General features: G+C 36.0%; 1 protein-coding gene and 1 pseudogene across 2 annotated transcripts in view; both read right to left on the bottom strand.

Annotated features, from left to right (window-relative positions):
- ARHGAP24 (Rho GTPase activating protein 24) overlaps positions 1-26,218 on the bottom strand; it is a 466,522-nt gene that overhangs the window by 326,113 nt on the left and 114,191 nt on the right. The gene's annotated exons all lie outside the window — the stretch shown is intronic.
- LOC308255701 (large ribosomal subunit protein uL4-like) lies at positions 6,562-7,832 on the bottom strand (annotated as a pseudogene). Its single transcript has one exon. The product of its transcript is annotated as a large ribosomal subunit protein uL4-like (transcript).

A 26,218-nucleotide genomic window follows, 5' to 3' on the forward strand; every position in this document is an offset into this window, starting at 1 on the left:
TTAAGGAGGTAGGCAAGTCAAAGGGTAGGAATAATTCTGAGTATCTCAGGGTCTGTCACTGAAAAGGTATTTTTGGCCCATGCACAAACCCTGAGATGTAAGATTAAAATAACAAAGAAAAAGAGTGAAACTTGAAAGATTTTACATTAGTGGTAGTTTCCTGAGGATAGGAATATCTTAGGAACACAGGTCAAGTTCAACACTACTGGATTGTCAGTAGTGATATGACAAATACGAACAACAGTGCCTTTTGTGAGCAGAATTACATGTGAGAGATGACGCAGAGAGAAATGCAAGAGAGGAAGAAATTGACAGTATCTATTTGAAGTCAAAGAAATACCTCATTGAACACACTTTAGACATCTCCTGAGAATAGTCATGAATCTTTGGACATATTTGAAGATGCTAAGGTTCCTGAAAATCAAGAGAAAACTGAACTTTTATTTGACTACCTGACCTTAATTACCTCCAGGCTTAAATTAGAAAATAAGTTAATTAAGCAATATTAGTGGTAATTAGAGGCAGAAAAAAATTATTAATCTGAGTAACTACAGAATATTTGGCATAGAGATCATACATTCTTAAAACAAAACTGTTAATACTTAGACAATATATCATTTTATTTCTCCATTTCATATTAAGTACATCAATATACAAAGCTCACTGACTGGAAGGGAACCAAACCACTTGTTAATTTTTTTTTATTTCTTAGTTAGACTGCTAATTACTACATGCAAAATATCAGTTGCACAATTACACTGAAGTATAATGTCAAGTCACTTATACCAAAGAAATCATAAAAATAGTAATCTATATCTTCAGAAGGATGAATGCTTCTGCAGTATGCAGCTGAGGAAAAAATTAAAGACCTATCTATAAAAAAAAAAATCAAAGAAAATAAAATCAAGTTGATTTGTAAGGGCCAGAACCAGAAACATCTGGTTGCCAATTAAATCTAATGAAACTTGGAACTTAACTTTAGAAAGGAGGAAAGGCTCCCAAAATCATTTTAGAAAATCCATAAAAATTACACCTATTCTAAAAGTATTTTTTGAATTGTTGATTTATAATTGTTAATTAAAAGAGAATAAAAACTATGGTTTTAAGCTAAAATTACATTCTACCTTCCTAGATCTTGGTGAGTGAGAAGTAGAATAAGGTAAATAGGTAAGAAGCCAAAGGTTATAAATATCACTCTGCTAGAGAAACTTTTGGGCTGAAATCATGTATTTCATATAAGGCAAAATAAAGAGAGGTCAGTTCAAGGAGCAATTGCATTAAAATTTTAGAACTTTGCAGATGCCTTGAGTTGTAAGAAATTGCCCAATTTAAACACATGGTAGCACAGTTCTATACTAATAGAAGAAACTGAGTAAATACTTATTAAGGAAAGACTAGATCCCATACTAATTTGTCCAAAATGCCTTCCTTATGTGTATAATTTATCATTAGATCAACAGATAACCAAAAAGATACACATCAAGAGAAAAAGAGACTCAGAGAGGCAGCCAAAGAAATGCCAGACAGTGAGAAAAGCAAAGGAAAACACAGACAGCCAGTCAGATAAACTGTTAATAAGAGGAGTGCCAAGATTTCCATATGGGCAGTGTGGTAATACTGTATGTAGACGTACACTAAGCATTTTAATGGCCAAATTTTACTAGAAACTGAAAACAGTAGGTACTAGACAACAGTGTGCTCATTATTATTTTCTTTGAGCCAAACACACATATAAAAGGCGGGGGGAGAAATGCTATCCATTGGAGCAAAACCAAAAGGGAAAATTTTTAATGAGTTTAATATATCCCAAGTAAACAATACTTTTCCTAGAATAATTAGCATCTTAGAACATCTGTTATCTCATCAGAGAAAACAAAATCTAATTTTATTTCCTGATATTCTAAAACATGTATAAACCTCCAAATGACACCTTCGTGCTGTGAAGGAATATACAGTGCAAGGTAATTGCAGTTGCAAAGCTAAATGGAGCTGGGAGAGGGAAGCATGTTATTGGACATTGCTATTAGACATCAATTTGCTATTAATTAATGCAGACTTGGCAGCTGGGCTGCATACCTGCGAGTAAAAAATTGAACCCTAAATCCCTATTGTGTATGTATGTGATAAAATCTTAAAAACACAGTAAGACCACAGGAATGTTTTCATTTTGCATGTCCTTTAACAACTTGTGTAACATACCTTGAGTTCTCTCATTATGTAAAATCCAGTGAGATGAAACTCTGAGGCCTTGCACCTCAGAGACGCAAAAACATGCCTCCTGTCCCAATAAAAGATGGTAGTTCTTCAGGTAACACATGTTCCCAGTCCCCCAGTTATGTGACATTTAGCTTAGGACAAGAAAAACTTTCTCTACAGAAGGCAGTCTTAAAGGTAAAATGGCTAATTGTCTCCCAATATGTATTTTCTCATTCTTATAAATAGTAATATAAGCCAAATTTTATATGGGCACATGGCTATATAAGAGACTAGAGAACAGATGGTGAGAAAACAAAAATAGATAGATCATGAGCTGATAAAGTTCAGGAAAGGAAGGGAAGAAAATAATAAAAACACCAGAGAAATTAAGACAAAATTAGACACTACATTGCAAAGCATGGGAGTACTGGAAGATAAAAGAAAAAAATTTTAAAAGAGAGTGCAATGTGTTTTATGAAATGATATATATGAAAATCAGACAAAGGAATACGCAAAATATTAAAATAAAATTATAAAGAAATTTTCCAAAAATAGAGAAGGAATTGAATTTATGGATACAAATGACATACCATATATCAGGACCATTTCATAGTGAAATGTATCATAGTTACATTATTGTTTTGTAAAATCAATAAAAATTCTCTAGGTTGGCAGGCAGCACATCTGAATAATTTCTATGTGGCTAAATATCAGTCTGATCTCAGTTTTCTCTATGACGATATCCAACATAAAAAAATAGCAGAAAAAAATGATGACAAGCTCCACAAAAACAATCAATCATCCAAAAATTAACACCCATATTTTTGAACAAGCAAAACCAAGGAATATTGCTATGAGCTCATCTTGACAAAGTGACTTGGGTAATAATTTTTCCAACAGGAAAAAAAAATGGGAAAATTACAGCAAAGTGATTAAAATAAACATTGACTCTATTTAACTAAAACATATGGGAAGACAGGGTTATAGAACTTTTTATAAATGTTATACATATCAACAATGTAATAGTTGAGCAAAATAGGCAAGTGAAGAAAAAGAGAAGATTGGAATTTTTTTTTTAATGTAAAGTTACTTTTCTTTTATAGCTAGTTAAAAAACTCTATACCAGGGGTGGGCAAACTTTTTGGCTCAAGGGCCACAATGGGTTCTTAAACTGGACCGGAGGGCCAGAACAAAAGCATGGATGGAGTGTTTGTGTGAACTAATATAAATTCAAAGTAAAGGAGCGGAGGGGAGAGCAAGAGAACCCTCCGCTCTTTCAGCTCCGCGGGCCGGATAGAACAGCCGAATGGGCCGGATCCGGCCTGCGGGCTGTAGTTTGCCCGCAGCTGCAAAATCAATTAGTTGGATAAGTTTCAGTTTATTTAGCAACATATAAGTACACATTAAGAAATACAACACAATTAGCTAAATTGGGTGAGGAGAAGGAGAAACATGATAAAATAATCATTGTCCCTTCTAGAGTAAACAGCTATTTGTGTAAAATATAGAGAATTAAGGATTTCACAGAAATTACTGGGTTAAAGGTATTTTCTTGAGTAAATGAGAAAATTTTGTATTACCAAGAGAAACACATGCAAAGCAAAGACCAATCCAAAAAGCAAAATACATTAAATAATCCTATACAAACTGAAAGCATAATGTAAAAGAACATGAAATAATTACATCAACCATAAAAACATATTGTTAATGGGTTAAACTCAACTATTACACATGAAAGAAACTAACAAATAGGAAAACAAAGTGAGACCCAATTGTATGTTGAACCCAAGAGATTTCCTAAAAATAAAAATAAAAAGTATCAACTGCGCAAAACCCTCAATATGTTCCAAAAGAATATAATGTATATATAAAGTATTTTCCAATAACCATTAAACAAGAAAATAAGGAAAAAGAACTAAGAAACTAGAAATGTAAAACAAATCACCTTTCTTTTCAAAAAACACAAGTGAAAGATGAAATCAAAACTAAAATTTTAGAATATGTAGATACATATCAGTATTAAAATAATTGCCTAGCAAAACTCATGGGAGATACCTGGTAAAGCCTTGAAGAATAATTCTACTTTAAATATTTATGTTATAACAACAAAATTAAAATAAAAAACTACATATAAAAATCTTTGAAAAAGCATAGCAACAAAACCCAGGAAAAGCAAAATTGAGGAATTAATAAAAATACAAGTTGAAATAAATGAACTAGTAAAACACTAAAAAACTACTAGATAAAATTGGTAGGAATCATTATTGGAAATAGCAATAAAATAAAGCATTAGCTAAATGAAGGGGGGAAAAGATTCATGAGAAATTACTTAGCTTAACTTTATGAAAATACATTTGAAAATCTGGATAATGTGATTAATATTCCAGATAATATAATTTGTCAAATGTCATAAAAAAAAATAGAAAATTTTAACCACTCCTTTATATAGAAAATATAAAGAAGGCTGTCAGAATGCTACCATGACAATAGTAACTAATGGTTATACAAGTCATTCTAAAGGTGGTTCCAAAGTGGTTCACTAACTTTAGTGTATATAAGAATCATTTGGAAAGCTTGTTAAAACACAGATGGCTGACCCCAATCCCAGAGATTCTGACCCAGTATGTCTGGGATGAGGCCATGAATTTGTATTCCGACCAAGTTTCTATATCAGTGGTTCTCAACAGGTGGAGCTTCTGCCCAGCAAAGGCCACTTGTCTATGTTTGGCAATTATTTTTTTGTTGTAGTGATGGTGTGGGAGGGTACTAATGGCATTTGGTAGGTAGAGGCCAGAGATGCTGCTAAACACCATACCACACATAGAACAGTCCCTACAACATAGAATTATCTGGCCCAAAATATTAACAGTGTTGAAATTCTATGTGTTGCTAATTCTACTGGTCTCTACTTACACTTTGAATAGTACTGTTCTAGAGCAAGAGTCAACAAACGTTTTCTCTAAAAAATCAAATGGCAAATATTCTAAGACTTGTGGGTGACATACAGGTTCTGTTGCACGCTCTTTGCTTATTTTTACTATCTTTTAAAAACATAAAAACTATTCTTAGCTCACAGATTGTACCAAAAAAAGATCTTTTTATAAATAGTAGGAATACAAATTTGGTTGTAGAATATAGATACAAAGAATATAAATTCTTCCATAAAATGATAAAAATATATTTTACACTTAAACCTAGTTATCAAGATTAATGCAAATTGTAGCAGGTCATTAAAATTAGAGACAATAAAAGCCCCTTCATTATCACCACTTTTGTTCACATTTCTAGTGATGGTAGACAATGTATTGGTAGCCAAATTATTCTTCTAAAGGTTGTCAAGCAAAATATAGTAGAAACAGCTGGATGATCACCATATCTATTTTTTTTTACTTTTCTTGTGTACATATATAAGCTACATTTCCCAATAGGTAAGGTCATATAATTGAGTTCTACAAAGCAGAACATGAGCAGAAGTGAGGTGTACTAATTCCAAGTCTAATAAAAACATTCCAAGTCATCTTGATTCTTTCTTCCCACATCTGCCTGCTGGATACAGAAAATCCAGTGTAGCATTCTGAGGCCTGAGAATGGGAGTTGGCAAACTATGGCTCATGGGCCAGATTTGGCCCCCACCTGTTGTTAATTAGGTTTTATTGCACAGCCATGCTTTTTCATTTACGTATTGTCTGTGGCTGTTTTCAAGCTACAACAATTATTGAGAAGTTGTGATAGAGATCGCATGGTCAGCAAAGCTTAAAATATTAACTGTCTGGCCCTGTACAGTAAAAAAAATAAAAATTAAAAACCCATGCCCTAAGATGATAAAAATAGAAAATAGAAGAAGCCTATATTCCTGAATTACTCCTTGAGTAGAGCTGTCTGACCCTATCATACTGTATTTGTGCATGTAGTAAAATAAGACTTTATTTAGTTAAGTCACTGAGATTTACTGTTTATTTCAGAAGCCAGTTAATGATGACTATATTGGGAAGGTAAACTTATGAGCAAATATGATTGCTTACCTATAATATTCAAGGGAATCAACTGAATGTTTATGAAAAATGAGAAAAAATATATGAAGGCAACTGGATACAAAATTAATTAAAATAATCAATGCATACATACATATATAATAATCCATTATGTATATCTAATCACCAGTAATGGTTAAAAAAAAGAACCTTCTCCATAAAATTGCAACAAAAATAAGAAGTAGCTACATTAAATTTAACCTGAATTTGGAAGATCTATTTGAATAAAACATTGCTTGGAGAAGAATTGGGACATATATCTTGATTAAAATATTTAAATTATTTTAAAAAGTCAAATTTTTTTCATGTTCCTCATTGTCTTTGATCTGTTTTTTTAATCAAAATTAGCTGTCCAAAGTGATTTGACGTTTATGGAATAAGCACATGCCACAGGTTTCTTCTCTTCTGTGGTGGGTTTCCTTTCTGCAGGCTTCTCAGCTGCTGGTTTCTTGGTAGCTGCAGCCTCTTTTCCCACCAAAGGCTTCTGCGTCGTAAGGCCAACAGCCTTCTTTCCTTTCATCCCTACCACAGGCTTCTTGCCTGGAAACCCCTTCTCATCTGCTTTGGCTTCTAACGCTGTTGCTGCTGCTTTATCAAGCCCGAGCAGTGGTTCTTGGCCTGGAGAAGAATGGGGTTCCGGTGTATGGGCCGGGGTTTATAGAGACTTAGCTTCAACATGATTCTCAGATTTTCCAGTGGGTTCTTCTTCAGGACTCTGCGATGAACCTACTTGTGTGGTGCTTGGTGGGCTCTTTGGGTCTCCGGGCTTTTCAAGATTCTGCTCAGGTCTGTATGGGGCATCTTGTGCATGGGAAGGTGGTAGTTACTCTTGAGGGAGGCAGCTTTACTCCAGGTGCCATACAAATCCTCTAACTTGCTGGAACCACTTTCAGTCCAAACTCAGAAACATGCCCACATGCCTCCAGGAGCAAGTTTCAAATGTTCAGTTTGCTTAACATTAAGCAGAGTAATCCCAGGGATGTTTCTGAAGGCTTTGATGATACCATTGTCTTCCTTATAGATGATGCAAAGTCTCCTGCACTGGATACAATGGTTTCTCATGTTGCCCTTGCCAGCTCTCATTCACGGAGGAGCAGAGACCTTTTTGATATCATTCCAGGCCTTAAGTTTCTTAAGAAGCATAAGAGCCTCCTTGGTTTTCTTGTAGCCTTCAACTTTATCTTCAACCACCAAAGGACGTTCAGGAACTTCCTCAATATGATGACCTTTAGTCATGACTAGTGCTGGTAGGGCTGAGGCAGCCGGGGCAGAGCAGATGTGTATTCCTTCTGTGTTGTGTTCACTCTGCGGTGCCAATGGTGCCAGGTTTTGGTTGGTGCAAACATGTGGCCCCCACAACACACATCCCAAATCACCCTGGCCATAATGATGAATCTCACCACCATGAACTCTGGGAGCCATAGCTCTGCCAGTTCCCCAAGACTCAGCATTGGTTTGATGACCTGCCACTTCACTGACCAGATAGGGCTGTCTATTTATTTTGCGCAAATTGGTGAGAACAAAGTTCACAATATCTGATCGAATGGGAGTCTTGAACAAAGCAGGCTCTGTGTACACTAATGTCAATGGATGAGCACACGTCATGGTGTGGAGAGAAGGCCACACTCCTTTCAACTCGGTAGCTCCCACAGAAAAAGGCTAAAGATGTCAGTTTTTACTAAGTCATTGCAGAAATTTAACTTCTTGGGCTATTTCCCCCCAATTAGACAAGCTTATTATGTACTTTATACAGAAAAAGCAACATGCAGAAGTAATTAGCCTTACATTTATACCAGATGGATCAATGAAGTTAAAGTGGAAAAAGAAAACATAAAAGTACTGGAAGAAACCGTGAAAAACATCTTTTAATAATTTCAGAATTTGAAAGACAGATATGATACAAAACTCAGAATCCACAATAAAAGAGGGAAAAAATGAAAATTTCAACTCTAGAAACAACACCAATATCTGTCTATCTCTTTCATATATACATGTAGAGATAGTACATACACACATACACACACTCACCATACACATGTATGTGTGTTATATAATAAACTGTCAAAGAAAAACAACAAATTAGATAATATATTAGCAATAGGTATCATAGACAAAGGCTCATTTTCTTAATGTAGCAAAAGTTCCTAGAAATCAAGTAAAAATGAATATTTTAAAAAGGGAATTAAATGTGCAAATATGCAAAAGTTTAATCTCATTTATAATAAAAATATAATAAATGGCTTAAATATTTTTCCATCAATCGAATTTGCAAAAATAAAAATTGGGACAACACACAATGTTGTAGAGGGTATGAATAAAAATACTCATATACATGGCTAATGGTAGTGTAAAAATTGATGAAATTCCTACAGGTGAGTATTTGCAAAAATCTATCATATTAAAAATTACTTTCCATTTTTAGGAATGTATCTTAGTAATACATTTTACATGTGAAAAATTATGCAAAAGTATCATTTGTAATAGCAGAATATTGCAAATAATCAAATGCTCATCAAGACAGGGCTGATTTACTAAATTAGGGTACATCTATATAATAAAATGTTATATAGCAGCTATAGAAATGATGAAGGCCCTTGTATGGAGATAGATCAATAGATAGATAGATAGATAGATAGATAGATAGATACCTAATAGATAGATAAACACAAACTCAAAGACCTATTTTTTGGGAAATAAAAACAAGGTGAAGAATAAAATCTGTAGTTTGCTGCATCTTTATAAAAAAGAGGAAAAACACACATGTATGTCTGTGTATACACTGACTAGCTCCAGAAGGATACATAAGTAAGTACTAACTGGGGTTGTCTCTGAGAGGAAAACTAGTTGGCTGAGGAAATATTTCACTATATGCTCTTTAGAACATTTAAAATTTTGTTTTAAAAAGTTAAATATATTTAGATATCCCTATATACAGAATAGACTTAACAAGTAGCTATATTACATTTAAAATTGATATATTTAACATAGATATGTAGATACACGAAAAAATTTTTATGCTTTCTTATAACTCATTGGTATGTAAATATATGCACAGGTTTGCTTTTTATAATTTGAGATTTACAGAAAAATAATTTATTTCTAAAAGGAAGTAAAAATACAAACAGGCAAAGGAGAGAGCCTTTGCAAAACTGAGACTAAAAGACAAAAATACAAAACAAAAAAAAAAAGAATCTTAACATCTATAACATCTATCTTTCTAGGCCTTATCATCTATCTTTCTAGGCCTTATCATTTACAAAAAGTCATGGCCAACAAGAGAACTGGAGCCAATGATATCAAGTGGCCTCAAACATGAGAAATATCTAAAAAGTTATAAATAAGAGAGTTATAACAAGGCACCATCACAAACTGTTAAGATTAATTTTTTCATAGTTCAAATATTACAAAAACAATTTCAGTAAAGCTAGAACCCACAAATTCTTTGCGACACATACACTGTGCTTTACATAACTGCCCACAGTCATTCTGATAACAACATTACTTGGAAATTTCAGGAAAGCTGTTGCTACGATAACTTCAATTCCATTATTTTAGATATGCCTTTCATGCTAGAAAATAAGACGAAGAATTCAAGGATGCAGAAAAGACATAGAAGTGTCTCTTCCTTTAAAGTCTCTTCCTTTAAAGGTAGCTATTTGTGGTTACTCAAACTCTGAGGATCCTATGAGTCTGATCTGCTCTGAGCATATAATTCAAACACCCACCCTTCCCGCTTTAGAGAAACACAAAGACACAAACTAGATTTTGCCCCAAATCAGTAAAAGACAATGTCTTGAAATAGATACTCTAATAATTGTGTTTCCAATATAAATATATAAATAATATAAATACTCTCAATGACCACATAGTTTTATATGTTCACACAAATTAAAAATACTTGTTGACTAATAAAATGGGTCCTTTCAACTGACTGATTTGCATGAATTCCTTGTGAGGAGGATTCTCAAATTAGCTGTTAATTGGCAATCAATACTAGCAGCTGTGTAATCACTGGTCTGCTCTCGACAAGTCTATATTCGCTCAAAGTTTCATAATTACAACATAGTTCATTCTACATCATGGGTTTATACGTATATCCTCAGTGTTTTTTGTTATCAAAAATATCATCTAGCAGTTTTAAAGATGGCTATGAGCTATGATACACGTCTTGAGTTAACTGAGAACTGGGGAGAAGGTTCTGGCACCCACAATATGCAGACCAGACGAGCAGCAAGCCTTGCACAACGGTGCCCTGGTGAGCTTCAGGTGGGCAGCATATTAAATTACTGAATATCAAGACAATCAGTATCAGTGATTATGATTTCTCCCAGTAATCAGTGATAAAATTTTACCTTTCTTTGTTTTAAGGAGAGTTTAATGTAAGATTTGTTTTAAAGATTAGAAAATAGAGCAAAGTAAAATAAATAAAGGTAAGATGGTTGAGATGAAAGAAAGTGAGGAAAGGAAAACAAAATGAAATACGAAGCAAGTTAGTATATACCGGTACTATACATTGCATGTCCTCAAACCTGTGCACTAATCAAGAGGTAAATGTTTTAGAAAACTGATAGTGTCTGTAAAGCGAATACAAATTGATAGTCATGTAAAGAAAAATTACACTCTCTTTTCTTCAATGAAACTGAAGAGAAGTTTCTTCTGTGGAGTGTTTTTGAGAATGAAAATGTAATGTGATAAACAACATCCTGACAATAAATACAGTGACAAGTTCGTTTTCACGGGTCTTTTTCTTACAGTGTCTCTAGATATAGACATGTGATCATTTCAAATTACATTTCAATAAAAACAACGCTGCAATGGGAAGAAGAGCCATCTATTTACAAGTATCTATGTTACTCTTTATGGCCTAGTTTAATCATAGGATCTATGAGCATTTTTTAATAATAACAGGGTTATATAGGATGATTAATCTCCTAATATCTGATGTTATCAAAAGGAGTTAATGTGACATTTAAGTACTTTAAAGGTATGGAAAGTTTATCCTGGGGCATTATATAATGGAGAGCAATTGACCAAATGTCCTATCTAATAAAAGAGTAATATGCAAATTAACCATCACTCCACTACACCCACAAGCCATGCCCACCAGCCAATCAGGAGCGAATATGCAAATAAAACCAACCAAGATGGCCACAGCCACAGAGAGCAGGAGGGAGGCTTGGGTTTCTCCGGCAAAGGAGGAAGCCAAGCTTTCCGCCTGCCCTTGCAGGCCTAGGCCTCCACTCAAGGCTACAAAGTTTCAATGATAGAAGATACATAAACCCAAACAGAAATGGCGGCAGCCACGGAGTTGGAAAGAGCAGGAGGATAGGGTTGCCCACAGCGATGGAGGAAGCCAAGCTTTCCACACACCCTGGCAGGCCCAGGCCTCTGCTTAAGGCTACAAAGTTTCAATTATAGAAGATACATAAATCCCAATAGAAATGGCTGCCGCCAAGGAGCAAGCAGAAGGCTTGGCTCCGCTCCAGGCTACAAAGTTTCAATTGTAGAAGATAAATAAACCCCAGATACCAAGCCCTCTGCTTGGGTCACCAGGGGGCATGGCCGGCCTGCAAACCACCACAGGCCCCTCACCCAGGCCGCCCCATGCCCCAAGGGAACCCCCACCCTGATCTGGGACACCCTTCAGGGCAAACCAGCAGGCCCCACCCATGCACCAGGCTTCTATCCTATCTAATAAAAGAGTAATATGCAGATTGACCATCACTCCAACACACAAGATGGCTGCCCCCATGTGGTCAAAGATCCTGCCCCCATGTGGACACAAGATAGCCACCACAAGATGGCCAGCAGGGGAGGACAGTTGGGAGGGACCAGGCCTGCAAGGGAGGGCAGTTGTGGGCGATCAGGCCAGCAGGGGAGGGCAGTTGGGAGAGACAAGGCCTACAAAGGAGGGCAGTTAGGGGTGAACAGGCCTGCAGGGGAGGGCAGTTAGGGGTGACCAGGCCTGCAGGGGAGGGCAGTTAGGGGCAAACAGGCTGGCAGGGGAGCAGTTAGGCATCAATCAGGCTGGCAGGGGAGTGGTTAGGGGGTGATCAGGCTGGCAGGCAGAAGTGGTTAGGGGCAATCAGGAAGGCAGGAAGGTGAGCAGTTGGGAGCCAGCAGTCCTGGATTGTGAGAGGGATGTCCGACTGCCCATTTAGGCCCGATCCCAACGGGCAGTCGGACATCCCTTGAGGGGTCCCAGATTGGAGAGGGTGCAGGCTGGGCTGAGGGACACACACCCCCATGCACGAATATCGTGCACCGGGCCTCTAGTGTATAATATACTCTGTGGTTGGTGCCTAGGCTCAGAATCAGTGTACATGCATTCTGGCTCCTGGATGGCCCAGGATAGATGGTCCTGAGGAAATTAGGGCTATTCTGAAAGGAATACAGTGGAACCTTCTATGGTTGATCAGAATAAAGCTGGCTAACATTGAGTCATGGTTTAGCGGTTATGGATATAGAAGGTTAGACTTTGGAACATTATTTATCCTGAAAGGTCCTCCACGGCAGCTTGCAAATGGTGATTTGCCTTCTTATATAAGGTTGTTTGTCCCTTTTTTAGAGACAAAATGAAGTGTGTTCAGATGATTCACATCTCAGGAAATAACACATGTCTGCTTTTGCAAAATAAAATGATGAACTAGACACCAAAGTAGACTTTTTCTTAATCTCTTCCTATATTATCCATTTCTCCAAAACAGATTTTAGTCTTCTCTTCAGTTTCATTTTCTCTACTTCCATGTTTCACAGTTATAAGGTAGCTTGCATTGAATTTTCTCATTACTTGGTCTCTTTTTTCTGTTTAAGGAAATACAAAGAAATATCCCTTATTTTTCTCTAAAATTAGAGTTAAGTTTCTGTGATTATTCCACTTTAATGGTTCCTCATAAAAGAAAATACTTAATTGAGAAAGAAATACGTTGTTGTCAAAATACACAGTAAAACTTTTTTTTAAATTTCCAACAGTTCTTATTTCCAATGACTCTACCATTTTCTCAGAAGTCATGAAAATTTCAGTACTGATTCTGACATTTTGTATATTCAGTGGTTATCACAGAAGCTAATCCTAAAGTCCAGTACAGTTTAGGCGCCTGAGTGTGAATCTCCTCTTTCAAGGAAGGTCAGAGGTATGCAGGTATCTATTTGGCAGTCGAATAGATTATATCAGATTCATACTGTTCATGAGTTCTGCAGCACATGAAATCAATCTCAACGACCTCTGCATATTATATTTTAAACTAGTAGCCCATCGGCTACTACCACCGGGAGCTGCACTGCTTCCACGGGAGGCAGGAGGGACCCACATTCATTCCGCAGGTGGGCCCACTGTCTCCTCTCCAGGACTGTGCTTGGCCACAGAGGTGGCAGGCCAGCCCCCCTGTTCCTGTCCGTGTCCGCTCTGGCTCCGGGGGGCCAGCCCAAGCCGGGCGTGGCAATAAAGCAAGCATTCTGCTAGGCTGCTCACGCTGCCCGCTCTTCACGGCTGGCCCCCTGGGACTGGGGGACTCCAGCGGGGCTGAGAGGACTGGGTGCTGCCATCTTGTGGCTATGGGCACTGCCATCTTTGTGACGGAGTGACAATTAATTTGCATATTACCCTTTTATTAGATAGGATGACCACCCCTACCAGAACAAATGTGCCAATATGCAGCCAACATAGGATACATTCTTTGCTAATCTAATCAGACACCTCTGGTGAGTTGTCCATAAACACGCACTGCTCCAGTTTCACAAGCATTCTTTGTGCTTTCTTGTTTATAACATATCGCTAATCATTTTATTCCTATCAAAGAAGAAATTTGGGGGCCTAAGATTTTTTTTCTGTTTTCTTCCTGAAGACTCCTTTGTGAACAGAGAAGGCAGAGTTCTTTATTGATGCACACCAGTTTCATCAATATAATAATATTATATGTTTTGCCACTGACATTTTAATGAAGAGGGGGCAGCCACATGCTTGAAAAACATTAAAAAAGAAAATGAAAATTCAAATTTCTTATTCTGACTCTAAGCTTGGTCCATTAGTCTTTCCTGTCTTCATTTTCTTTGGTCCCAAATGGATAATTATGCTTATCTGTTTCTCACAAGAAAAGCAGTGAGGATAACCTGCTTTTATATGAGGATACATATTACACATACTAATTAGTACTACTATTTATTAGTGCTATTATTAGTAGTATTAATGTTCTATGACTATGTCTAATTTTTTTACATTAAAATTTTGGGAAATAATTGAAGTTGTATGGTTTTTGGAAGAAAGAGCATAATTCTGGAAACCTACAGATATGGATACAATTCCTGGCTGTTCTGCTTCCTAAGCAAATTAGTTACCTCTTTTAAGTCTTAGCTTTCTTGTTTGAAATATGGAGCTAATGATACACAGCTCATGATGGAGGCCAGAGAATTATGTGTGTCTGTGTAAAGCACCTATTGCCATATCAGGCACACAGGAGGCAATCAATTAAAATATTCTTACCTCTTGTAGGCTATCACATTATTTTTCTTAATTTTTTACTCCTCCCCATGTACATCATTTGCCATGAGACTTTGGGTACCCTTTCCTGCCTCTTGACCTTAGGCTTTAACCAATGGGATGATAGCAGACATGATGTAAACAGATGATGCTTGTGTTACTAATTTCTTTGGGGCTTCTGTGATTACCAAGAAAAGGTCCAGTCCCAATGAGTCCATGGTCTAAGGAAGAAAAAAAGGCATGTGGAACAGAACTGGATTCAACCTGCAGTTTGCAATCCAGCCTAGCCAAACCCAGACTAGAGCAGCCAGTCTCTAGCTGTAAAAATCCAATCTGAACGCAAGAATGATTGATGATTGGTATAAGACACTGACTAGTGTGATGGATTGTTATGCAATATTTTGGCAAAATATCAGTATATAGAAATGGGTACCTAGAATTAAAGTACTGTTATGCCAAAACCCCAATATATGTAGCACTACTTTTCAGATCAGGCGGTGAATGACAATAAACTACTATAAGAGGCTAGGAAAAATAGAGAATAATTTCATGTAGTAGTAAAATATTTGTTTAAAAATGTTGCCTGTTATAACTTGGAGATATAAAATATGCCTAACAAATTTATGAACTTAGGGAAGCAGATGTCCAATTTGAATATTAGAAGAATGAGCAGGCTTCTGGTAGGAGTAGTTACCAAAGTGCTCCAGGAAATAGACAAACTTGGCAAAGAACTATTCGTTTGCAAACAGATTAAGAGGACATTCAGTAAGCCCAGAAATGGTAGGTTTTGCTGGGCAGAAACATAATTTTTTTTTCCTATTCTAGCCTCATCAATCAGTAAAATGCCATCAAATTAAGGTTTAACCTGGGACAAAAATCAAATATCTATCATGATGCCCGAAACTAGGAGGCATTCAATAATTTAGGATCTCTTGGCCCTGGCTGTGTAGCTCAGTTGGTTAGAGTGCCATTTCCAACATGCCAAGGTTGTGGGTTCGATCTCCAGTCAGAGCACATATGAGAGTCAACCAATGCATGCATAAATAAGTGAAGCAACAAATGAATTTTTTTCTCTGTGTGTGTGTGTCTCTATCTCTCCCCCCTTCCTCTCTCACACTCTAAAAAATATTATAATTTAATATCTCATAACAGGACTGGCTTTATGTAATGTAATATTATAAAGCACTGAAAATCAATGAACTAAATTTTAAATGTATTAACATTGATAAAATTTTAAAACATAATGCTGAGTGATAAAAGCAAACTCTGAAAGGAGTTATAAATCATGATGAAATTTATTGAACTTTTAAAACATACGCTTAGTTGTTTATGGGTACACACACATATATATAAATATATTAAAAAAGCATGCCTGGATATTAAATACACCAACTTCAGGTGTAGTTAACTCGAATGTGAAAAGGAGAGGATAGAGCTTTCACTGTGTTTGTAACATTTTATTCCTTTACAAAAATGCAATCTGAAGAAAATATAGAGAAAAGGTTAATTCTGTTAAATATGGGTGGTGAGTACATAGTTAACTTTTAAATTGGTTTACATGATTAAAACTAAAAATAATATTAAGTGGAAAAGAAGTAAAGAGCATGTCTTTTAGTATGTAGCTTCAGAATAGTCATTCATAATTAAGATAATATTCAAATATTACATTATGCACTTTGCCTCTTGGATCATTTTGCTGTACATTGGTCTTAAAATAGAATTTTCACAATCTGAGACAAGGGTCTAGAAATTAGCATACTGTCCCTTGCACACTGTGTGAATGTAATGGAAGAGAACTCAATTTAGCCATATATTTGACTGACTAGCCACCAACACCAAACAACTATAACCCTAATTATTTTACCAGTTATTTTTTAAGGGTCTCTTGCTAGTACATGCAATCAGGTACCACATACCTACTGGTAACTATAACAAAACCTGGAGGAAAGCACAGGTCCAGTAGGGGATTATAATTAAATACCTGAATGAAGAAAGAATGTGTCTGCCACATGAAGCCAGGAGAGAGTTAGAAAACAAGCAAAGCTGTTGTGCTCACATTTTCCCTGCATAACCCATCGAGTTTCAACAAGTAGACAGTGCATACTTTCAGCAGACTTTTACCACTGACTCATGAATAATCTCAGTTTTCAATCGTACTCTGCATTTCCGAGACTCATGTGCCTGAACTGTTTTCCTTGGGAGAGAACGTTGAGAGAGGAAGGAATCAGGCCACGGAAGGAGGGAGAGAGAGAGTAGGAATGGTACTACCAATAAACAACTCATGTAATGAGTTACTGACTTTTGTAGTGCTGATGAATAAATTCAAATTTTTCCATAAACTAAACATTTTTTTTAAAATCGGAAGAGCTAAATGCAATTTCTAAAGACTTAAAAATGCAACACTTTTTAAAGCCATCATTTTTCTCAGGTAGATGAGTGTCTTGGGATCCAGTGGAGATGCATGCTTACTATTACATAATGGCTCTCATTTACCCAATATTATGGAAAATGTGTCCTGTGCATATTAGTTTGTCCACACAATAACTTCAGGCAAGTCTTTTTCATTTGAAAATTTATTGTCCAAGTCCCTATGCCTACAAGGTCACATCGGGCAGCAAAGCGTTTGATAATACAAAATATTCACTTACACACTGATCTGAAAGATCAATCCCCATTCAAATATTCTTCCCAGCTCCAAAAACAGCAGTAACACATAGTTATAAATATGAAATGTTTCATATTAGACAAAATATACTCATTTACATAACTTTATTTCAATACAAAGTCCTAAATCACACTTGTTTGTTATTATAAAACTAGAGGCCCGGTGCACTAAATTGTGCAAGGGACTCAGCCCTCGCAGACTTGCCTTTGTCCAGAAGGTCATCCAGAAGGTCATTCGGCTGTCCGGTATAATTAGCATATTATGCTTTTATTATTATAGATGAGGTTCTTCTTTTAAATCAATTGACCTTTTTCTATGTCAAATTTTCTTTAATAATGAGCATCCTCTGCTCTAGTATTATCATAATTTTTAGATGAATAACTTGATGGCAAAGGCAGTCTTTCTCAATTTCTCTCATATTCATAGAACACTACCCCAAGAACCTTTACAAATCCAGACCTAACTGACTTCCAAGTTAATGCTTTCAAGCATTATGTAGTCTAATTTTCCAGGAGAAAATAATAATAAGAGCCACCATATGTAAGGCACAGTAGTACAGGGTCCTAAAGAGAGTGAAACAGACAGTAATTGTGAATGGAAACCATGGGAGCTACTAACATACACACGACCTTTGAAACTGAGAACACCTGCTCACCATAGCAGCAAGAATTACTACCAGTATGCCACTTTTTCCTAAGGAGCTGGAAACCAATTTGAGAGATTGAGTTCTGATATTCTTAAATTCATCTTCACCCTTTGCATCTGATCTACTTCTGTTGATGATACTGAGCCAAATCCATCAAAATGTATTATTCTGTCTGGGTAACCCATAGGTGTTACCAAGGGCATAGCATCCTATGTTACCCCTTCAATTCAACACACCAATGCAAACACTCTGCTAGACATGAGCAATAATAAATTGATTCAGATTTGATCTATGCCCCCAGGGTGCTCACAGAGATAAGCAATGGTCACTAAATATCCCCATGCCCCAGTCACTATGTAGCCTAAAATATGCATTATGAAGAGGCTAAAAATTAGATAAGCTATTGCAGATAAAGTACAGTTTGATGACATTTAAGCTGAAAGTGCCACAGTGCTAAGCAATGAAGGATCTCTTTTTAGTTCATAACCCAATCAAAAACTTCATTGTACTCTGCATTGGTTTGTCTTCCACACTATTGTAAAGGAAACAACAGAGAAGGCACAAAAGCAAAAACCACTCAAGTTTGAAAGAAATGAAAGCATTCCCAGGTTAGTTTTGTTTTTTGTTTTGTTTTTTAAGTAAGAGCATGCATTTCCTGGACATGTCAAAGGAGAACACAGTTGCCTTAGAAATTGATAAATATTGGACTGACAATAAACTTGGAGCATTTGCAGAAGCAGTGACAAAAACTCAGCCCCAAAACAAAGTAACACTGCTATTCCAGAAGAGGGTGGGGCATGCAGAGGAGGATCAATTAGACTAAGACAAAGCAAAATGTTCTGATTAGAACAGAAATAATGTCACTGTTCCCACTGGCTAATGGTATTCACCAATTTCTCAATGAAGAAAAAATTAAGTTTATAGCAGCACCCAGTACATAGTATTAATATTATTCAGTCTACATGTAATGAAATAGATCATTACATAGGGTTCTCATTTTAGAATGTGACTTATTCAATTCCTAATTAAATAACAGTCACCATTATTCTAGTACTTACTGTATGCTAATCACTTTTCTAAGTATTTTTTATACATAATTTATTTATCACTATAATCCTTTGCTGTAGGCAATACTATTTTTCTCAGTTTATAGATGGGAAATTGGAACCACAGAAAGGTCAAATAACAAGTTGAAGGTCACAGGTAATGGGTGGAGGAACCAGGGTTCAAACAAGGCAATTTGACTCCAGAATTCATCCCTTCACACTGTACTGCCCACCTTTCTAAAGAAAATCCACAGGTTTGATTACAATAATGAATTAATCTCAAATATTGTGTTGCCTGCCTTTTTAAAGAAAATCCATAGGTTTGATTAAAATAATAAATTAATCTCAAAATATTAATTGAGCACTGTCAGCCAGATATTATACTAGGCATGTGGCTACAGAGATGCATATTACTGGGTACATGTTTATATGTAAACAATAAATGCAAAAGGTCTCACTATATATGTGACATCAGTGCAGGGAATAAAGGAGAGTGGTCAATGTATTATAAACTGTTTGGCTACTTGCCCTGACTGTAGTACTTAACTCTGTTGCCTCTATTGACAAAGATAGGGGGGCATTAAGTAATTAGCATTCTTTAAAAAGTTCCATATTAACATATTTATTTTCTTAGGTGCTACATATTACAACAGCCCTCTTCCCTCCCTCATTTGTTTTGTGTCTCCTTTCCTTTGTCCTCCCTTCTTTCCTTCCTACTTAAAATCACATCATATTTCTTGAGCAAACACTAGAACAGACCCTTTCTACTTATCCTATATAATAAAAACCTAATATGCAAATCGACCGAATGGCAGAACAACTGGTCACTATGACGTGCACTGACCACCAGGGGGCAGATGCTCAATGCAGGAGCTGCCCCCAGCCCTCAAGCCCCAGGCCAGCCAAGGCGGGTGCCAGCGGGGGCCCCCGATTGCCCCACTGGTTGCCCCGCAGATCAGCCCTCATCACCGGCCAGGCCTAGGGACCCTACCCATGCACAAATTTCATGCACCGTGCCTCTAGTTCATTATAAACATGTAACACAATCTGTTAAAGACAAAAAAAAAAAAAAAAAAAAAAAGGTCTTAGATAGAAGACATCTTTAAATAGTTCAGAAATTTTCATTTCATTCTTGGCTTTCTCTTACTCCTGACACATTTTATAGCTTCCTTTTTATAACTGAAGATCCACAGACAGGAAGAGGAGGCACACCTGCAGAAACACCAAGCCCGGAGCTTGGAGCTGGTTTGCAGCCAGGACCAGGCCTCCTGCTCTCATATTTCCTCTCACTTGAGCCCCATCAACACCTGAGGGAAATCACATGGCCCAAGAACGAAACCCTGAGAAACTTGGCAAGTGTGGCCAGGGCTGCAGCACCTGGGCTGAATGAGGAAGTATCGAAATTAATATGCAACCGTTTTCAGAAACTTTCCTTTTCCTTTCCTATGATTGAATATTCATATCAAGGAGGCTGAAGAGAGACAAATCCACAGAGAAATATATAGGCGATATTAAAATGAACTGAATTTACTAAAGATATTAGGGAAGGGATACAGAGGCAATTGAAGGGTGACCTTTTTTAGTGATATTTGATGACCTGATACCAGTGAAATTTGAGGTTGTGTGGATTTTTGTTTGGGGAAAATTCTTACTTTTGGGGGGGAAGATATTTATGGTTAAAATAGAAGGGACCTAAAGGGGCACTGATGCCAAGAGCACAGCTGCCTAGAGGGAGTGTTATCATGTGTACTAGTATTTCATTAGATTCACTTAGGCAGAATGGAAATGGCCTGACCATTCTGGCTCTGAGAGAAGTTCTATTATTCTCATTCCATTTATTTACAATGTCTACTCCATCTCCCAAGAGAGAATGCTCTTAGGTAGAGGAAGCTAAACTCAGGCCCTATCTTAGAAAAGGCATAAAGAGCTTAGAGAACTACAGAGAAGATACCATTTTACATTTGCAAAACCCTATCACACAATTCTAACAACCCAGTGAAGGAAGTAAGGCGTTTACTATTATCGTCTCTCATTTCCTTCAAGACTTCCTCAACTGTCACCACATTGGTCTTTCTTTGGCAAGTCTTTATAAAACAGCAACCATCTTCCACCTTGCCTTCCAGCCACTCCTATTTCCTTGCTGGTTTAAGTTTTCATCAAAGTGTTTCACTCCATCTGACATATTATGTATTTATGTATTTATATATTGTCAGTTTCACTCTACTAGAATGAGAAGAGTGACTTTGTTTTATTCGCTATTCATTTATCCTTGAGGCTTAGAATAATTCCTGTCAAATTTAGTCAATATTTGTTGAATGAATAAATGAATGAATATAAGGACTCAGAAGACTTTGACTTGCTCAAGTTATAAAGCTAATTGTTGGAAAACTCTAGACTCAGACTTTTGTCTTAGAAATCTGTATCTTATGCTCTTTCTATAGAAAACATAAATGCCCCTTGAGGCTTGACACCCCAAAGGGCGAAGATATTTCATGATGTGTTTAACATGTAGTAAGTACTCAATAAACGTTGCCTCTGAATCTGAATAACTGAGAATGCTACCCACCATATAAATGTTATGATTTTCCACTTGCCTGAAAGTCTTTGAAAGAACTTCAAGGGAATAGTGGTTTGTAGGGAAGTCCAAGGTGAATAAGAAAAGAATGTCAGCTACTGCAAATACTCTAAAATTCTTGAAGGAAAGCATTGCAATCTCCATAAACACCCTGGTGACTGCATATACCCAACCTGATTCTCCCTAGTAATTTTTTCAGGGTGAAATGTACTTTTGTTGTTGTTGAACTTAATGCATGCTTTTTGTAGAAATTCAGAAATGCACAGAAACACATGGGAGAAAATCTAAATATCTTGTATGCAATTTCTCTCTTCAGGAAAATAACTATGACACCCCTCTGTATATATTTTCATTTCTACCAGATACATGTATGTAATGCATTAAGATTTTCATGTACATACTGCTTCACACCTGCTTTTAAAAAACTTAATAATGAATCATTACCATTTTCATTTCATTGAGTACTCTTATAACATGAGTTTAAATGACTGCTTATAGCTTTTTTTGTATAAATGCAATATATTTTATTTAACCATTCCATATTTGTAGATATTTTACTGTTCCTAATTTTTACTCTTATAAACAAAACAATGAAAGTGTATTATAAATAAATGTTTGTAAAATTCTCTGATTATTTTCTTAGAATAAAGCTTCTGTTTTGGAATTGCTGGCTGAACACTTTTGAGGTACACTGTGGACCTTATATCTATCTGGGAAGATTATATTACCTTAAACTCTCTTTAACAATACAGTTCCCTGAAGTTTTACCAATATTTTATTATTAAAAATATATATTTTCCAACTTGATAGGCAAAAAATAATCTCTCATCCTTTATAACTTTTTTATGACAAAAAATGTGTTTTTTTCAGAAAACATGAATAATCTAGTCATGAAAAAGAATAAAATAAAAATTACCCATATTCTAATACACACAAACAAATACTGTTAATACTAGCATGAATACATTCAGCTTTGGTTCTTTGTGTGCATATATGAAGAGCTATAGCCATGTATCTAAATACAATAACAATTGTTAAGTGGGATGGCATCCATATCTTTTAAACTGGTAATATCACGAACATTTTCTCCTTCCTATTAGTTGCTCATCTGTAAGAACATTTTAATGGCTGCTTAGTGTTCCAGCATACAAAAGAATTTAGCTTTCCAAGTCCCCTATTACTGACTATGAAGATTAATTCCAATCATATCATTTGAAGCTTACTTAATTTTGATAAATGGTTTTTTCATAGATTTAGTGACCATAGGTAATTCTTTAGTGATTTGCCACATCTATATTTTTTTTTCAAAAGATATGCCCATTGTTTTCTTGTAAGCATTGGGTAGCTGGAGATCCCTAAACCAGGCAGGATAAGCAACAGGTCACGGAGGCGCTTTTCACATGGACATGCAGAGGAGAACAGCATTGTAGTCACCCCCATTCAGAGAATCTCATTCAAGCCTAATGAGTCATCTAAGCCTGTTACTGGAAAACAGGAAGTTTCCATTTCCAATCCAATTTTGACATCATCTGCTTTAGTAGTCTAAGACAACATCTTGTTCTACAGACTTCATTCTGCCCAATAGATGGGATAGGTACTAAACTGCCTTACCAGGATTTGAAAAGATGTGCACCATCTTTTTAGCAGTCCTAAAATACCAGGAAAGGTGAATGAGTCTCTGCTTGCTCAGTGTATTACCAGATATCAACTTAAAAATAATAATGTTTCCTAATGGAAGCTTCAACTTTGAAGACAAAAATTATATGGATACCTAATTGATTCAGAGAGACTAGCCCATCATCCCTAATAACCTAACTAACTACCTGACTTTGAAAAACAGAAGAACAGTCCCTACACAGATGCATTTTGAAGGTAGTCAACCACCTCCAATACGTTCTTACATTTTCAGCCTTCAAATAAATGTCATTATCAAAGTATTTATTATGTACATTTTCTTATCCCCCAAGTTAATAGTGGACAAAGGGCCATGTTAATTAAATAAAAATTTAACTTTAGTTTCTTCTGAAAACGGAAAATTTTAGTTTGCTTACAATGATTAAGCAGTTTACTTCCTCACAGTGCCATGAGGTGTAACTAAATAAATGGGCTGGTGCATTTGGAAAAACAGCACCTTGTCCATAAATGTGGCTGAAAGTAGGTTTTTATGAGCTTGAAATAGAAAATAATCCCTAACATATTAGACATTTAAACAGGACAGCTTGATGCAATGAGGTGACAATGATTCATCAAAGATACTTTTCTCAATTTCATGACAAAATACTTACTGAAAGATTTCTCTCTAATATCTGATATTTGGGACATAGAATGAAAGTCCTTTTTATCAAGGAACATCAAGAGAAAGATAATCAGAACTTTCAGTGGCAACAAAAGAGAGGCTACTGTGTGATTCCCCAAAGCAGCTGAATTAAAAATACCACTGAGGATTTAATATAAGACAATAAATTATATAATGTTGGATTTATTTGTGCATTATTGTGCCATTTGCTTTCACTTATAATACCTTAATTTAAAATCATATTGTAAAAAAATTTTAATATAGACTAATATGTGAACTACATGAGTTAAAAAATAGTATTGTGGTGAGCAGGGAGGATGTGGTAGCAACACTACTAGATTTTTGTATGATAATTAGTCTATTGAATGCCAGTAACATATTTGTGTAACTTAACTCTGTGTTTGAAAGCAGCCAGACATTCTTACAAAATAGAATTATGATTTCTTCCTTTACTAGTAAAACTTGTAAAACAAAATAGTTAGTGGAAGAATGATTAACAGTGTTGTAAGCTTTGAAGTCACTTTCTCTCTAATGCCACTCAAATGTTTCCTTAAACTTCTGTGTTTCTTTAGAAAAAGCAAGCCTCATAAGCTATCTATCTGGTCATTTGCTTTGATGATCACATTTTGCCTTGGAAATTATGTGAGATATGACATATTTTCTCCTTCAAATGCTACTTCCTTTTTCATGTTTAATGCAGAGTTTTATCTGGAAATTGTAATATAAACATCTCATTAAAAGCCCTATTACACAAAAAGATTCTGGCTATCTTCCCTTATCCTTCCTTAGAAAAGCCATGCTCCCCAACTCAATTTATAGATTCAATACAATCTCAATCAAAATCCCAGCAAGTCATTTTGTGGATATCTACAAATCAAGTTTATATGAGAGTACAAAGACCCAGAAAAGCCAATACAACACGATACTAAAAGAGAACAATAAAGTCAGAAGATGGAGACTACCTGACTTCAAAACTGACTATAAAGCTATGGTAATCAAGACAGTGTGATATTGGCAAAAGAACTGAAAAAAAAACAAACAATGGAACAAAATGGAGAGTGTAGATAGAAATAGACTTCCAGGAACATAGACAACTGATCTTTGACATGGGGGCAAAGACAACACAATAGAGCAAGGAGTCTCTTCAAAAAATGGTGCTGGAACAACTGGACATCCACATGCAAAAAAAAAGTTACTAGACACAGACATTATACCCTTCACAAAAATTAACTCCAAATGGATTACAGACCCTAATGAAAAACAAAAAATTATAAAATGTCTAGAATTCAATATAGGAGGGAACCTAGATGATCTTGGGTATCATCATACCTTTTTAGATACAATACCAAAGACACAGTCCATGAAAGAAATAATTGATAAGCTGAACTTCATTGAAATTAAAAAACTTCTGCTCTGTTAAAGATAATGTAAAGAAAATGAGATAAAAAGCCACAAACAGGGAGAAAATACTTTCAACAGACACATTGATAAAGAAGTTACCCAAAATATACAAAGGACTCTTGATATTCAACTGTAATCTGATTTTAAAATGGGCCAAAGATCTTAACAAACACCTCACCAAAGACATACAGATAGAAAACTAGCCTATGAAATGATGCTCCAAATCATAAGTTACCAGAGAAGTGCAACTTAAAGCAACAATGAGATACCACTACACACCTCTTAGTATAGCCAACACTGACAGCACCAAATGCTGGCTGCACTGTGAAGCTCTCATACACTGCTGCTGGGAATGCAAAATGGTAGTCATTTTAAAAGACAGTTTTGAAGTTTATTACAAAACTAAACATATTCTTTTCATATGGTCCAGGAATCATGCCAAAATTTCACGGAAAATGACAAAATTCAGTACAATGACAAAATGCCTCAGAACGTAGGTATTTTCAACATTGTTAATATGCATATCATGAAAATAATTATTTAAGAGTTCGCAACTGAAGGCACTTGGCAATGTCTGGAGACATTTTTGTTTGTCACAACCTGGGGAGGGAGTGCTACTGGCATCTGGTGGGTAGAGGCCAAGGATGCTGCCAAACACCCTGCCATGCACACACAGCAAAGAATTGTCCAGCCTCAAATGCCAATACCACTGAAGTTGAAAAACCCTGCTATAATATAAAGCGGGTTAAAGGGAGAGAGGGGGTGGTTCAAATAGAAGAGGGTGCTTCCTGTAACACTGGGCAAATAGTTATATAGTGAGTGAGTTTTGACATAGGAGGAATATCAAACTTTGTTTCCAAGTGTCCATTTAGTCACCCACTTATCT

Source organism: Plecotus auritus (genome assembly GCF_963455305.1).
Source record: "Plecotus auritus genome assembly, chromosome: 1".
Lineage (NCBI taxonomy): Eukaryota > Metazoa > Chordata > Mammalia > Chiroptera > Vespertilionidae > Plecotus > Plecotus auritus.